Source organism: Bos javanicus, chromosome 3, assembly GCF_032452875.1.
Source record: "Bos javanicus breed banteng chromosome 3, ARS-OSU_banteng_1.0, whole genome shotgun sequence".
Taxonomy (NCBI): Eukaryota; Metazoa; Chordata; class Mammalia; order Artiodactyla; family Bovidae; genus Bos; species Bos javanicus.
The window spans coordinates 94,655,488-94,671,722 of NC_083870.1; the positions used below are offsets into that span (position 1 = coordinate 94,655,488).

Consider the following 16,235-nt stretch of genomic DNA (forward strand, 5'->3'; position numbering starts at 1 on the left):
TAACCTTTTGTATGTGTGATATATCTTACAGTAAAAATTAAAATAAAATATAATAAACTCCCACTAGAATGAAAGATTGTGAGGACAGAGATTTTTCTTTTTTTTTTTTTTGCTAGAATGATGTTGACACTAGAAAGTACAAAAATATGTGTTTGAACAACTTAATGGATATCCAACTTTGGCCTAGGACCTCCCCATCCATGATAGGGAGTCAAGGAATTTTTTAAAACTCTGAATCCCACTGTACAAGCTAGGAAGAGCTTTCCTTGTTCTGTCTTCCTTTTTACATATTCCACAGACTCTGTCTCTTTCCCTCTCTTCTTGGTGACTACCAAAGATCTATAGAATGGATAAGTATATCATGGTAGATTCATACAACGGGCTGTCATGCAGAACTGAATATGAATGAACTGTACCTGCACACTTGGGACTCCCAGGTGACTCAGTAATTCTGTTTTGGGTTATTCTATTCCCTCTCCACACCATCCTTCTCTCAATCCAATTCCAGAATTAAATATACCCTCTCTTCATCTTTCTTTCTCCTTAGACCACAAATTCAAAGAGTCATTTTGTTTAAAGGATTTTATTACCAACCATTTTGGGGGAACAGAACAGGAATACAAAACAAGAAATATTTATATATAAAAGTCTTGGTTCCCTGGCTGTGACTTGAATTCCTTGTAGGAAGTCAGGTTAGGTTTTAGCCCTTTCTTTTTGACTATTCTTCCTGTGGGTTTGGTCATTACAACCCACTCTGGGTTGGTCCTTGGAGGAACAAACTTGGTGGAATGACAGTGAACAACTTGCTTCTCTGAGGACTTCCAGGGAGCATCATTTCTCATTCTAGGAGTTATTCATTTGAAAGTGAAAGTGTTAGTCGCTCAGTCCTATCTGACTCTCTGTGACCCCAAGGACTGTACCCTACCAGGCTCCTCTGTCCATGGAATTTTCCAGGCAAGAATACTGGAGTGGGTAGCTATTCCCTTCTCTGGGGTATCTTCTTGACTCAGGGACTGAACCTTGGTCTGTTGCATTGCAGGAAGATTCTTTACTATCTGATCCACCAGGGAAGCCTTATTTAACACGCCCTGATAGTGGGTAATGGGATAGCTAAGAACAGGCAGATCAGCGTAAGAAAAACAAAACTATAAATCAGCCTCTTTCAAATTTTTTCTCACAGAGTAGAATATTCATTGCCAAAAAATAAAAATTAAAAAAAAGAGAAGCACAGGGTGTCCTATAGTCAAGCAAGTTTGGGAAATGCTGCATGTTACATTGTCCTTTTCGAGAATCAGAATATATGTTACCAAATTAATGACCTTGAGAACCAGCTGTCTCTCTCTCTCTCTCCACACACACACACACACACACACACACACATTTAGTTGCTAACTTGTGTCTAGCTCTTTTGTGATCCCATGTACTGTAGCCTGCCAGACTCCTCTGTCCATGGCATTTCTCAGGCAAGAATATTGGAATGGGTTGCCATTTCCTTCTCCAGAGTATCTTCCTGATCCAGGGATTGAACCTTAATCTCCTGCATTGGCAGACAGTCTTTACCACTGAGCCACCAGGGAAGCCCTATATATATGTGTGTGTATGTGTATGTACAGGGTTCTATTTTTTTCACATCCCTGCCAACACTTGTTATTTTGTGTCTTTTATTTTTATAATAGCCATTTTAACAGTTGTGCAATGATTTGTGCGGTTTTGATTTGCATTTCCCTGATGATTGGTGATGCTGAGCACCGTTTCATGTACCTTTTTGCCATCTGTATGTCTTCTTTGGAATAATGTCTATACAGGACCTCTTTCCTTTTTAAAATGAGATTCTTTGCCTTTTTACTATTGAGTCATGAGTTCTTTGTGTATTTTGTATATTAACCCCTTATCAAATATATGATTTGCAAGTATTTCCTCCCATTCTGTAGGCTGCGTTTCATTTTATGAATTGTTTCCTTTGCTGTGCAGAAGCTTTTTAGTTTGATATAATTTCACTTGTTTATTTTTATTTTTGTTGCCTTTGCTTTTAGTGCCAAATTCTCCAAAAATCATGGTTAGACCAATCAATGTTAAGGAAATTACTCCTTATGTTTTCTTCTAGGAGTTTTGTGGTTTGGTGTCTAAGTTTAAGACTTTGATCCATTTTGAGTTGATTTTTGTGTAAGGTGTAAGATAAGAGCTTCATTCTTTTGCATATGGATGTCCAGTTTTCCCAACATTTATTGAAGAGATTGTCCTTTCCCTATTATATATTCTTGATACCTCTGCTCTAAGTTAATTGATCATATATGCATGGGTTTAATTCTGGCCTCTACTCTGTTTCATTGATCTGTGTGTTTTTATTCCAGTATCATACTGTTTTGATTACCATAGCTTTGCAATATAGTTTGAAATCAAGATGTGTGATGCCTCCAGCTTTGTTCTTTCTCAAGATTGTTTTGGCTATTTAGAATCTTTCGTTGTTCTAAATAGATATATAGTCTACAAGATCAAGCCTGAATGTATTGAAAATCAAGATTTCTTTTGTGAATTAAAGTGTAGGTGATTTACAATGTTGTATTAGTTTCAGGTGTACAGTGAAGTAATTCAGTTATATGTATATATACATATGCATGCATGCATGCTAAGTCACTTCAGTTGTGTCCAACTCTTTGTGACCCTGTGGGCTGCAGCCTGCCAGGCTCTTCTGTCCATGGGATTCTCCAGGCAAGAATACTGGAGTGGGTTGCCATGCCTTCCTCCAGGGTATCTTCCTGACCTAGAGATTAAACCCTTGTCTCTGATCTCCCCTGCACTGGCAGACGGGTTCTTTACCACTAGTGCCACCTGGGAAGCCCATATATACATATATATGTATATATTCTTTTCTAGATTCTTTCTCATTATAGGTTATTAGAAGATATTGAGTATACTTCCTTGTGCAATGCAGTAAGTCCCTATTGTTTATCTATTTTATACATAGTAGTATATATCTGTTAATCCTAAACTCCTAATTTATCATTCCCTTCTCCTTATGTAATCATAAATTTGTATTTTTTTTTTCAGATTTCACATATAAGTAATGTCATATGATATCTGTCTTTGACTTATTCCACTTAGTATGATAATCTCTAGGTCCATCCATGTTGCTGCAAATAGCATTATTTCATTCTTTTTTATGGCTGAGTAAAGTATATTTGTTTTCAGTTGCTAAGACATGCTCGACCCTTTGTGACCTCATGGACTGCAGCACGCCAGTATATACATATATATGCCACATCTCCTTTATCCATTCATCTGTCAATGGGTATTTAGGTTGCTTCCATGTCTTGGCTATTGTAAATAGTGTTGCTATGAACATGGAGGTGCAGATATCTTTTCAAGTTAGTGATTTTGTCTTTTCTGGATGTATGCCCAGGAATGGAATTGCTGAATCATATGATAGTTCCATTTTTAATTTTTTGAGGAATCTCCATACTGTCTTCCATAGTGACTGCACCAATTCCATAGTGACTACATTCTTATCAACGCTGTACTAGGGTTCTTTTCTCCACACCCTCTTGAGAGTTAAGTTTTTAACAAGCTTAAAAAAACAAACATTCAAAGTGATCCTTTGAGAACAACAGAAGCCTAATCTACATCCTTAGAATCTTGGGATGCTAAGTAGACTTCCAGGAGTCCTATTTGTATGGGTACCCAATGGGCTCCTTGGGAAAAATGATAAATATGCCTTTTGGAGCAAGGGGTGTAGACAAGAACTGCCTCTGTTCTCCGGACTGAAGAAGGTAAAGAAAATAAAGTGAATTAAAGATTTTCTCTCATAACTGTATAGTCTTCTCCAAGCAGAAGTGAAATTTACATTATTAAGGAATATCTATTGAAATCTCCTCTGTCCATCTGGCTCGTTTTGTAAAACAAAAACCAACCAGCCAAACAAAAACCCCTGAGCTCTCGCAATGGAGTAATATCAGCAGTGGCTTAAATGGAGACAGGATTTATTTTGTCAAGACTAAAACAGAGTGGGAAGGAGGCTCAAGAGGGAGGGAATATTATATATTTATAGCTGATTCATGTTGTTGTACAGCAGAAACCAACACAACGTTGTAAAGCAATTATACTTCAATTAAAAAAAATAGACTTCTCTGATTGTTTGGTGATTAAGAATCTTCCTGCCAATGCAGGAGAAACGAGTTTGATCCCTGATCTGAGAAGATTGCACATACCTTGGGGCAACTAAGCCCATGCGTCACATCTACTGAGCCCAGGAGCCCTAGAGCCCATGCTCCCTGCAACAAGAGAAGCCACCACAATCCGAAGCCCGTGCGCTGCAACCTGAGAGTAGTCCCAGCTCACTTCAACTACAGAAAGCCCACACACAGCAACGAAGACCCAACACAGCCAAAAATAAACAAACAGAACTCAAATAGAAAGGCTTTTCTTTCCCCCCACCTAAAATCCAAAATTCTTGTTCAAGAACAGGACATACATTCCCATGGCTCTAGCTCCACCTTGTGATTAATCAAGAAATCACCTACTTCCCATCAACTGGGGAGTTAAGTAGTCATCAGGATCTTTATAGTCAATACTTGCCAACAGTTCCTGATAACATATTAATTAATACTTTAGGCCAGGTCTGTGTACATGATATTCAAGAACTATGGCATTTAAACCTATGGCATTTAAACTATGGCATTTAAACAACACTATGAAAGATGTATTTTATAGATGGAAAACCATTGTTGAGAGTTACCAGAGTTTGTCATGTCCGACTCTTTTTGACCCTACGGATTGTGGCCTATTTACGGGCCACCTCAGTCCGTGGGATTCTCCAGGAAAGAAAACTTAAGAGGGTTGCTGTGCTCTCCTTCAGGGGATCTTCCCAACCCAGAGATCAAACCTGCGTCTTCTGCATTGCAGCAGATTCTTTATCCCTGAGCCACGAGGGAAGCCCCTTACCAGAGTTGAGCCCTTTTCAAAGATCATACACGCAGGGAATTAATTCCCTGGTGGTTCAATGGTTAGGACTCTGCTTCCACTGCAGGAGCCCTGGATCTTGCAAGCCACATGGCTTGGCCAGAAAAAAATCATACAGGTGGCAGTTAGGACTTAAACCAACCATTTCTAGGCTTTTCTTTTCAATCACAACTGTCTGCTTATAAACTAAGGCATACATACATCACATACATTTTTTTCCAACACACATGTAAACACATATCTTATTTAATCCTCTATTGCACGGATTTGCATTTTCAAGGCACTCCATAAGAAATGGATGATCCAAAGCAACAAATTAATGTTTAAATGACAGGCATTAGATTAGAGCATTAGGCCCTAGAATCAGGCTGATCTTGGTGATAAAATGGTATATTGGAAAAGCCAAGAGATTTGCTAGTTTGAATACCTGCTCTACCCCTTAATAGCTGTGTGGCCTTGGGCAAGTTACTTAAGGTCACTGGCCTCAGGTCCCTTAAGTGAATTAAGAACCAATGGACTCAAATAATGCTAATTTTTGTAAATCAAACTCTGGCTTACTTTTCATAGAAACTAATTTCTAAAAGTTAACGTATCAGTAAACAAAGAATCCTGTTGGAATGTGGTGATTGATTTTTAGTAGGTGGAAAAATTGGTCACATGATGAGTTGTTAAAATGCTCAGTGCCTCTTTGAGAAGTGAAACTTTAAGAACATACACATAATAGAATAGTCCCCCCACCCAAAAGATGTCCACATCTTAATCTCTGGAATCTAGGAACATGTTCAGACACACAGCAAAGGGGAACTAAGGTTGCAGAAGGTATTAAGATTGCTAAATCAACTGACCCTAAAATAGGGAGATTATCTTGGATTATCTGGGTGGGTCCAACTTAATCATAAGGGATTTTTAATAAATGGGAGAGTCAAAGGAAGATGTAATTGTAGAGGAAAGGCATTGAGAGATGCACTGTAGCTTGTTTTGAAGATGGAGAAAGAGGGACATGAGCAAAAAAATGTGAGCAGCTTCTGGAAGCTAGAAAGAGCAATGAAATAGATTCTCTTCTAGAACCTTTAGAAAGAAATGCAACTCTGCTGACTCTTTAATTTTAGCCCAGTGATACCTGGGTCAGGGTTTTGTCCTACAGAATTGTAAGATAATATATCTGTGTTGTGTTAGCCACTAAGTTTGTGGCAATTTGTTATAGGAGCAATAGAAAACATACAGTATCTATGACCATCAGTGTGTCCAGACTTCTTACCTGTTTCCTATGCTGGTGTGGAAAAGGCACTGGATTTGGAATCTAAAGACTAAGTATCTCAGTTCTGCTTTTAAATAGCTGTGTGACTTCCAGTAAATCACAGTTCCTCTCTAAGCATGTTTATCATGTCCTGGCGCCTACCTCACAGAGTTGTTATGTACAGGAAGTGAGATAATGGATGTGTAGGTGCTGTAAAAACTATAAAGCATTCTATATATGACAGGAATTATTATTTACAGTGCCTAATACATAGTTGATATGCAAGAAATACTTGCAAAGTGGGATGTGGAAACTTGATTGCCAGGTACTTGGGAGAACAAGAGATCATATCTGATACCTGCTCTTAAGTTTTGTTGTTGCTGTTTAGTCACTAAATTGTATCCCACTCTTTGCAACCCCATGGACTAGAGCCCACCAAGCTTCTCTGTCCCTGGGATTTTCCAGGGAAGAATACTGGAGTGGGTTGCCATTTCCTTTTCCAGGGAATCTTCCTGACCCAGGGATCAAACCCAAGTCTCCTGCATTGGCAGGTGGATTCTTTGCTGCTGAGCCACCAGGGAAGCCCTCTTAAGTTGATTACAACATATAATTATGGAGATAACATATTCAGAAGAAGATTTAAACCATAACTCAAAATTTACATAAGATAATAACACAAGAGAAGTCACAAGGTTACATATGATTAAGCAACAAAGAAGTGATACAAAACAAATATGTATCCTGAGTTCAACTATGGAATGGATGGTAAGTGTGGGATGAAAGACTCACAGAAGGATTGCAGCAGGAAGAAGGTCTTGAACAGGATCTTGGAGAGTGTGATCAGATGGAGAACAATTGCTACCATTATACCTACAAAGCACTGTTTTTCTACACACAATTCCTGGAATCATATTTTACATTTAGGACACTTGCATGCAGTTCCAGTGTTTCAAATGGTATTCTTTTTGATCTCCTTGGTAATGTTTTTTCCTTTTTTAAAAATTTCAAACTTACAGAAAACTTGTAAGAACGGTACAAAGGAGGCCTTCCCCACCCCTGAAACTTTTAGAATAAGTTATCCATATGATGCCTCACCACCCCCAAATTATCAATTATATAGGGCTTCCCTGGTGGCTCAGTGGTATATAACATTATGATAACATTATATCAATTATCATATATAACCTTGTGACTTCTCTTATGTTATTGTCTTATATAAACTTTGAGTTAGTTTAAATCTTCTTTTGAATATATTATCTCCATAATTATATGCCGTAAACAATTCAGAGCAGATATCACATATGATCTCCTGTTCTCCTCCAAGTATTTAGCATGTTTCCACATCCCATTTTGCAAATATTTCTTGCATATCAGTTATGTATTAGGCACTGCAAATAATAATAATTCTGTTTATATATAGAATGCTTTATAGTTTTTTACACCTATACATCCATTGTCAGGAAATTAACATCTATGCATTACTATTGTCTAATCCACAGATTCCATTCAAGTTTATCAAACTGTCCCAATAATGTCCTTAATAGTGATGCATTTAATTTTCAAATCTCATTAATCTTAAAGCAAAACAGTTCCTGAACCTTTGATTTTTGTAACCTTTCCCTTTTAAAGATCATGTAAATTATTTTACAGAATATTTCTCCCAATCTGTATTTATGATGTTTCTTTTTAATTAGATTCAGGTTTTACATTTTCAGCAGGGATAGCACAGAAGTATGCTGGTTTTTTCCCTCATTGCATACCACTCAGTTCAGTTCAGTCGCTCAGCTGTGTCAGATTCTTTCTGATCCCATGCACTGCAGCACGCCAAGCTTCCCTGTCCATCACCAACTCCCGGAGTTCACCCAAACTCATGTCCATTAAGTCAGTGATGCCATTCAATCATCTCATCCTCTGTTGTCCCCTTCTCCTCCCACTTTCAATCTTTCCCAGCATCAGGGTCTTTTCAAATGAGTCAGCTCTTCACATCAGGTGGCCAAAGTACTGGAGTTTCAGCTTCAACATCATTCCTTCCAATGAACACTCGGGACTGCTCTTTAGGATGGACTGGTTGGATCTCCTTGCTGTCCAAGGGACTCTCAAGAGTCTTCTCCAACATCACAGTTCAAAAGCAACAATTCTTTGGCACTCAGCTTTCTTTATAGTCCAGCTCTCACATCCATACATGACTACTGGAAAACCATAGCCTTGACTAGACAGATCTTTGTTGGCAAAGTAATGTCTCTGCTTTTTAATATGCTGTCTAGGTTGGTCACAACTTTTCTTCCAAGGAGTAAGCATCTTTTAGTTTCATGGCTGCATGAAAATCACTATCTGCAGTGATTTTGGAGCCCAAAAAATTAAAGTCTGCCACTGTTTCCTCATCTACTTGCTATGAAGTGATGGGACCAGATGCCATGATCTTAGTTTTCCGAATGTTGAGCTTTAAGCCAACTTTTTCACTCTCCTCTTTCACTTTCATCAAGAGGCTCTTTAGTTCTTCTTCACTTTCTGCCATAAGGGTGGTGTCATCTGCATATCTGAGGTTATTGATATTTTTCCCTGCAATCTTGATTCCAGCTTGTGCTTCATCTAGCCTAGTATTTCTCATGATGTACTCTGCATATAAGTTAAATAAGCTGGGTGACAATATACAGCCTTGACATACTCCTTTTCCTATTTGGAACCAGTCTGTTGTTCCATGTCCAGTTCTAACTGTTGCTTCCTGACCTGCATACAGATTTCTCAAGAGGCAAGTCAGGTGGTCTGGTAGTCCCATCTCTTTCAGAATTTTCCACAGTTTATTGTGATCCACACAGTCAAAGGCTTTGGCATAGTCAATAAAGCAGAAATAGATGTTTTTCTGGAACTCTCTTGCTTTTTCCATGATCCAGCAGACGTTGGCAATTGGATCTCTGGTTCCTCTGCCTTTTCTAAAACCAGCCTGAACATCTGGAAGTTCACAGTTCATGTATTGTTGAAGCCTGGCTTGGAGAATTTTGAGCATTACTTTACTAGCATGTGAGATGAGTGCAATTGTGTGGCAGTTTGAGCATTCTTTGGCACTGCCTTTCTTTGGGATTGGAATGAAAACTGACCTTTTCCAGTCCTGTGGCCACTGCTGAGTTTTCCAAATTTGCTGGCATACTGAGTGCAGCACTTTCACAACATCATCTTTTAGGATTTGAAATAGCTCAACTGGGCTTCCATCACCTCCACTAGCTTTGTTCATAGTAATGCTTCTTAAGGTCCACTTGACTTCACATTCCAGGCTGTTTAGCTCTCAGTGAGTGATCACACCATTATGATTATCTGGGTCATGAAAATCTTTTTTGTACAGTTCAATTTGTTCATTACTGATGCTGTGTTCACTGATTAAATGGTACTTGCCAGGCTTTCTCTTTGTGAAATTGTTCTTTTCTCCTTAACTACTAAGAGTTTTGCAGGGAGTTACTTTGAGACCATGCAAATTTCCCATTCTTCATCAAATTTTCACCAAGTTAGCACGCATAGATGTTTCTTGGTTGATTATTATTTTTACGATCATCAAATGATTTTATAATTCCATCATGAATGGAATTCCAACATTCATTATTGCAGAATGCCACTGAAACAAAGTTTTCTTTTCTCCCTATTTGTTTCTTCATATCAGTTCAGACGCATGCATTCCTATTCTATACAATGGACTATAATCATTCACCATCATTATTTATTTTGATTTTTTTCAAGTCGTCCTATTCTGCTCCTGTGGGGAGAATAAGAGCCTCTTCAAGCTAATCTCTGTGTTGTTTTCACAGGTCTTCATCATTCTCTGAATATTTCCTTATTTTTTGGCATACAAGATGTTTCAGATTCATCTTGTACCTTCCCTGCCCTAGAGCCTTGAAATCAGCCATTTCTCCAACAAGCCCTGGTTCCTTTCAGTGGAAAATTGCCTTTTAGTGGAGAGCAGCATTTAGAAACAAAGTTGGAGGTATTAGATATGCTCATTGCTTTTGGGGTGTCACTGCTCCCAGGCCCTCTCAGAGAACATGGCTTGAAAATATGTTATGCATATATATACTCACATATGCATGTATACATGAACATCTACCTCTATATTTACATCTATCAATTAAAAGTTGTCAGCTCACATGTGACACCCACAATTCTAGGCCAATACCACAGATTTCATTCTGATTCCTATCTTTTCATATCTGTAACTCCCTTCTCACACAGTGAGGAAACTGACTCCCATTATCTTCAGTATATTTACTAATCTGATAAATCACTCCTGTATGTAACCAATCTCCATTACTACCACTGCCCTCTCTCCTCACCCTCCTTATTCTGCTAGGACTCTGATACATTGCACCCTCAGCCCACGTATTCACCCTCTTCATATGGCTCATGCTCTAACACTTCTCTTCAGGCAGCTCTTGCATATCTGGGTGCAGGTTTCTATCTTGATTAGCCCCACTTATGCTAATAGTTATTATGCTAAGTGCATAATAACTTATGCTAATAATAATTAGACATAATTATTCAGAAAGGAAGGGAAGAAGACTGATGGAAAACCAGACACTTTCTTTTTTAAATTGAAGTATAATTGATTCATAAAGTTGTGTTAGTTTTAGGTTCACAGCAAAGTGATTCAGCTATATATGCATAGCTGAACTTGAGCAAACTCTGGGAGACAATGGAGGACAGGGAATTCTTTTGTGCTGCATTACAGAGTAGGACATGACTTAGTGAACTGAACAACAACAACACACACATATATACATATACATATATGTGTGTGTGTATGTGTGTGTGTATATATATACACACACACACACCACTGAGCCACCAAGGAAGCCCTGTATATGTTAATCTTAATGTAATCTGGGGGCTACATTCAATGAGGTTCAAAGAGTTAGACATGACTCAGTGACAAAACCACCACCGCTACCACCACCACCTCTCTTCTGAATCCCTAGGTCTCTTGAAACTTCAGTTTTCCCTCCTTTTTCCTGTATTGTTCATTTTTTAATTCAACAAGTATTTATTGAATATCCCCTATATATCAGATGCTATTGTTGATGTTGGGTATATGGGGGGAGAAAAGACAAAGTACCAATTCTCCAATGGACCTTATAAAATAGAGAACATACATAGACAATAAGCTAATGGGCAAATAATTTAATTTCAGATAATAAGTGTGTGTAAAATAAATTCAGATAATGTGTGTGTGTGTGGTGTAAGTCGCTCAGTAGTGTCTGACTCTTTGTGACCCCATGGGCTGTAGCCCACCAGGCTCCTCTGTATGAAATTCTCCAGGCAAATATACTGGAGTGGGTAACCATTCCCTTCTCCAAGGGATCTTCCGGAACCAGGGGTCAAACCCAGGTCTCCTGCATTGCAGGCACATTCTGACTGCCTGAGCCACCAGGGAAGCCCTTATTTTAGATAGAATGGTAAGAGAAGGCCTCTCTTAAGAGGTGACATTTGAGCTGACATAGTATGGTGAGAAGGAAACAGTGATGCAAAATGTAAAGGAAGAACAGTCCAAGCAAAGGAACAGACATAATGATCCTAAGGCAAGAAAAACCCTTGTATTTTGGAAGACATTAAGAAAGCCAATATGAATGGAGCAAAGGGCAGAATGGTAGAGGAGACTGTAAACACAGAGGAAGAACAGAAATCATGTATGAGTCTTATAGGCTATGACAAACAGCTAGATTTTATTCAAAGTGATAAGTCACTGATAGGTCTTAAAAAGGGGAGTAATATGATCTCATTTCTGATTCATATATTTTAAGTGTCATTTTATATCTTCACATTTTCCCTTACAGGCTGAATCTCAAAATCTGTCTCTTTAGATCAGAAATGAGGATCTCTTACAAATGAGGAGTATTTGTAACAGAAAAACTAGTGATAAATGGGCTTCCCAGTTGGCTCAGTGGGTAAAGAATCTACCTGCCATGCAAGAAATGTGGGTTAAATCCCTGGGTCAGGAAGATCCTTTGGAGGAGGGCAAGGCAACCCATTCCAGTATTCTTGCCCAGAGAATCCCATGGGTAGAAGAGCCTGGAGGGCTACAGTCCATAGGGATGCAAAGAGTTGGACACAACTGACATGTCTGAGCATGCACGCACACAACTTGTGGTAAAGAATCCACCTGTCAATGCAGGAGATGCAAGAGACAAGGGTTTCATCTCTGGCATGGGAACAGACCCTGGAGGAGAAAATGGCAACCCACTCTAGTATTCTTGCCTGGAAAATTCCATGCACAGAGAGCCTGGCAGCTACAGTCCATGGGATTACAGAGTCAGACATGACTGAAACACACACAGGAGCACGAGCAGTTCACATATGTTTTAGAGTTACTCTTAACTTATTTTGAAGTTTGAACACCAAATTATTCCTAGAAGTATGCTTACAGTACAGGAGAAAACTATTTTTATAGTCACACAAATTCCTTGGTATGTTTTGCATATATTTAGTCTCACAACAGAAGATTCTACAAGAATATGCCTACTTCCTGACCTAGATACAAGGCTACCAAACGTGGAGTGGGTAGGACATTAATAACTAAAGCTCTAAAGGCATAATTGCCTAGAGTGTGGGCCCAGGACTTAACTGTAAATATGTTTTTTACCTATTTCCTCTTTCTGTGCCTTTCCTCCCACATTTAGCAATGTCTTCATCCACCCCAGGTTTATGGTGATCTCAAGTTGGCCATGGGGTGATTCAAAGAGGGGGAAATCAGAACAAATCCATTCACAAAATGGTGCTTAAATTTCTCTCAAGGATATTACTGGCAGTTAGGAGTTGTAAAGACAATGCTGCATCATTAATAGGGAAATTTTAGACACTAAAGTAAAACAGATAACTCTGCACTCTTACTCAACTTAGAATCAACATTCCACATTTCCAATTTATCCTCTTGTAAGCTTCAAGAGAACAAGAAAACTTCTTGTTCATTACTATTCCCAGTGTTTGGTACATGTTAGAGCTCACTTTGTTGGCTAAATGAATAAATGAATGCCTAATTACAGACTGTTACTATATTTCAATAGTAATATAGTAATAGCCTGTTACTACACATATATAGTAATAGTCTGGTGACCTGCAAGATTCAGAGGTCTCTTTATAAAAGGAAAAACAGGTCACACTTTAGGATGTGGTCTTTGATTCTAGTCAGAAAATTCCAATTATTGTCTGAATTTGAAGCTTCCCTACTGTAATATATATACATATATACATATATATACATATATATATATATGTATATATATATATATATAGGGCAAGGAGTCCTTGGAGTAAAAGAACCTGAAGAAAAGAACCAGATACAGTTTTTTGACATTTGTTGTCCTTGTTCAGTCACCTCTGACTCTTTGCAACTTCATGAAACTGCAGCATGCCAGGCTTCCCTGTGAGAGTTGGACCATAAAGAAGGCTGAGCGCTAAAGAACTGATGCTTTAGAGTTGTGGTGCTGGAGAAGACTCCTGAGTCCCTTGGACAACAAGGAGATCACACCAGTCAATCCTAAAGGAAATCAACGCTGAATATTCATTGGAAGGATTGATGCTAAAGCTCCAATACTTTGGCTACCTGATGCAAAGAGCCTGCTTACTGGAAGATGCTGGGAAAGATTGAGGGCAGGAGGAGAAGGGGATGGCAGAGGATAAGATGGTTAGATAGCATCACCAACTCAATGGACATGAATTTGCACAAACTCCCAGAGATAAAGGACAGAGAAGCCTGGTGTGCTGCAAGTCCACCTGGTCTCAAAAAGTTGCACAAGACTTAGTGACTGAACAACTACCGCCAAGAGGCAAACCCAGTTTTGGGAATCATTACTTGTAATGTGTTACTGCTTTGGAGAATTTAAAAAACACAGTACCTCTAAAGAGACATGTCACTTCAGGTATTTATTCAACAACAAATATCACTGACTATTTTACTACAATGTGCTGGGAAGCTGTGCTAGGAATTGGTAATAAAGGGAAAGGAAAACACTGCTTTGAAGGAGGGCAATCTAGTGGAGTTACTTACTATAAAAATGATAGGTTCTTGAAAATAAACTGGAAATTCGAGCAATATTTTTCAATTAATTTATCTCATCTGCTGCCCTAGTTGTTTCATAATCTCCTACTCAAGTAGGATCTTTGCACTTCTCCTTCCAAACTTTTTATTTAACCTGCATTGTCATAGCTTTCACTTAAAAAAAAAATCGATTTTATGTTTCTCCCCCTTTGAATTCAAGCTCCAAGAAGGCAAAGATTTTTGTTTTGTTTATGACTGTATTCCCTGTGCCTGGAGTTGCGGACACCTAGAAAAATTTAGAGACTTACAACAATCGTCAATAAATCTCCTTGCTTCAAGTGTTTCTCCATTCATTCATATTTATTCCTTTGGTGTGCTAGGAATCCATATATCATAGTTAATATATTGTATGGCAGTTGCATTTTCCAGTATGTCTGTCTCAATTACATTTTGCCTACCAAAAGCTGTTGAAAGCAGAAAAACCTTTGGGAAAAAGGACTTGAGGGTAGAAGCCTGACACGAGATGGAGGCTCAGTAAAAGTTGGCTAATTTAACAACTTTGACTGTGTGGATCACAATAAACTGTGGAAAATTCTGAAAGAGATGTGAATACCAGACCACCTGACTTGCCTCTTGAGAAACCTGTATGCAGGTCAGGAAACAACAGTTGGAACTGGACATCGAACAACAGACTGGCTCCAAATAGAAAAAGGAGTACGTCAGGCTGTATATTGTCACCCTGCTTATTTAACTTATATGCAGAGTACATCATGAGGAACGGTGGGCTGGAGGAAGCACAAGCTGGAATCAAGATTGCCAGAAGAAATATCAATAACCTCAGATATGCAGATGACACCACCCTTATGGCAGAAAGGTAAGAAGAACTAAAGAGCCTCTTGATGAGTGAAAAAGTTGGCTTAAAGCTCAACATTCAGAAAACTAAGGTCATGGCATCCGGTCCCATCACTTCATGGGAAATAGATGGGGAAACAGTGGCTGACTTTATTTTTCCGGGCTCCAAAAATCACTGGAGATGGTGAGTGCAGCCATGAAATTAAAAGACGCTTACTCATTGGAAGGAAAGTTATGACCAACCTAGACAGCATGTCAAAAAGCAGAGACATTACTTTGCCAACAAAGGTCAAGGCTATAGTTTTTCCAGTGGTCATGTACGACTGTGAGAGTTGGACTATAAAGAAAGCTGAGCACAGAAGAATTGATGCTTTTGAACTGTGGTGTTGGAGAAGTCTCTTGAGAGTCCCTTGGACTGCAAGGAGATCCAACCAGTCCGTCCTAAAGGAAATCAGTCCTGAATACTCATTGGAAGGACTGATGTTGAAGCTGAAACTCCAATACTTTGACCACCTGATATGAAGAGCTGACTCATCTGAAAAGACCCTGATGCTGGAAAAGATTGAGGGCAGGAGGAGAAGGGGGCGACAGAGGATGAGATGGCTGGATGGCATCACCAACTCGATGGACATGGGTTTGGGTGGACTCCGGGAGTTGGTGATGGACAGGGGAGGCCTGGCGTGCTGCGGTTCATGGGGTCGCAGAGTCGGACAGGACTGAGCGACTGAACTGAACTGAACGCTGTGAACTCTCATCTGCGAGGGAGCTAAAAAATGTTTTCGCACAATAGAGTGAACACATCTACACCTGTCTTTTAAGCACTTTCTAGGCCTTGAAGGCGAGCAGCACTAATGTCTGGCAGGCTATAAAAAGGAGACTCAAAATGACTATTTCTATCGTTCAGCTCAGCTCCAGATGCCGCTGCCATCCGGCGGCAGAAAAATACTTCCGGAGTTCTGCTTTTAACGTGCTGAGTCACTGCCAAAGTCTCCACCCCAGGTTTGAGAAGCAGGATGCACAAAATATGACATAAATGGTGGGGGAAAGGCTGGGGGATTTTCTCCACTCGCTTACCAGTTTTCGCCTCAGGGGAATATTTTCCTCTGAGCCAAAGAGCCCACTCAGTTGCTACCTCAAACCCCCTCCACGTCATAAACGCTGCGCAGCAGTCCTGCG

General features: G+C 39.3%; 1 long non-coding RNA gene across 1 annotated transcript; it reads right to left on the reverse strand.

The window, feature by feature from the left end:
- Window positions 1-567: 567 nt before the first annotated feature.
- Window positions 568-16,235, reverse strand: LOC133244603 (uncharacterized). Its single transcript, XR_009735451.1, has 2 exons — window positions 16,134-16,235; window positions 568-843 (listed from the first exon to the last, which is right to left on the reverse strand). It is a non-coding gene; the product is annotated as an uncharacterized LOC133244603 (long non-coding RNA).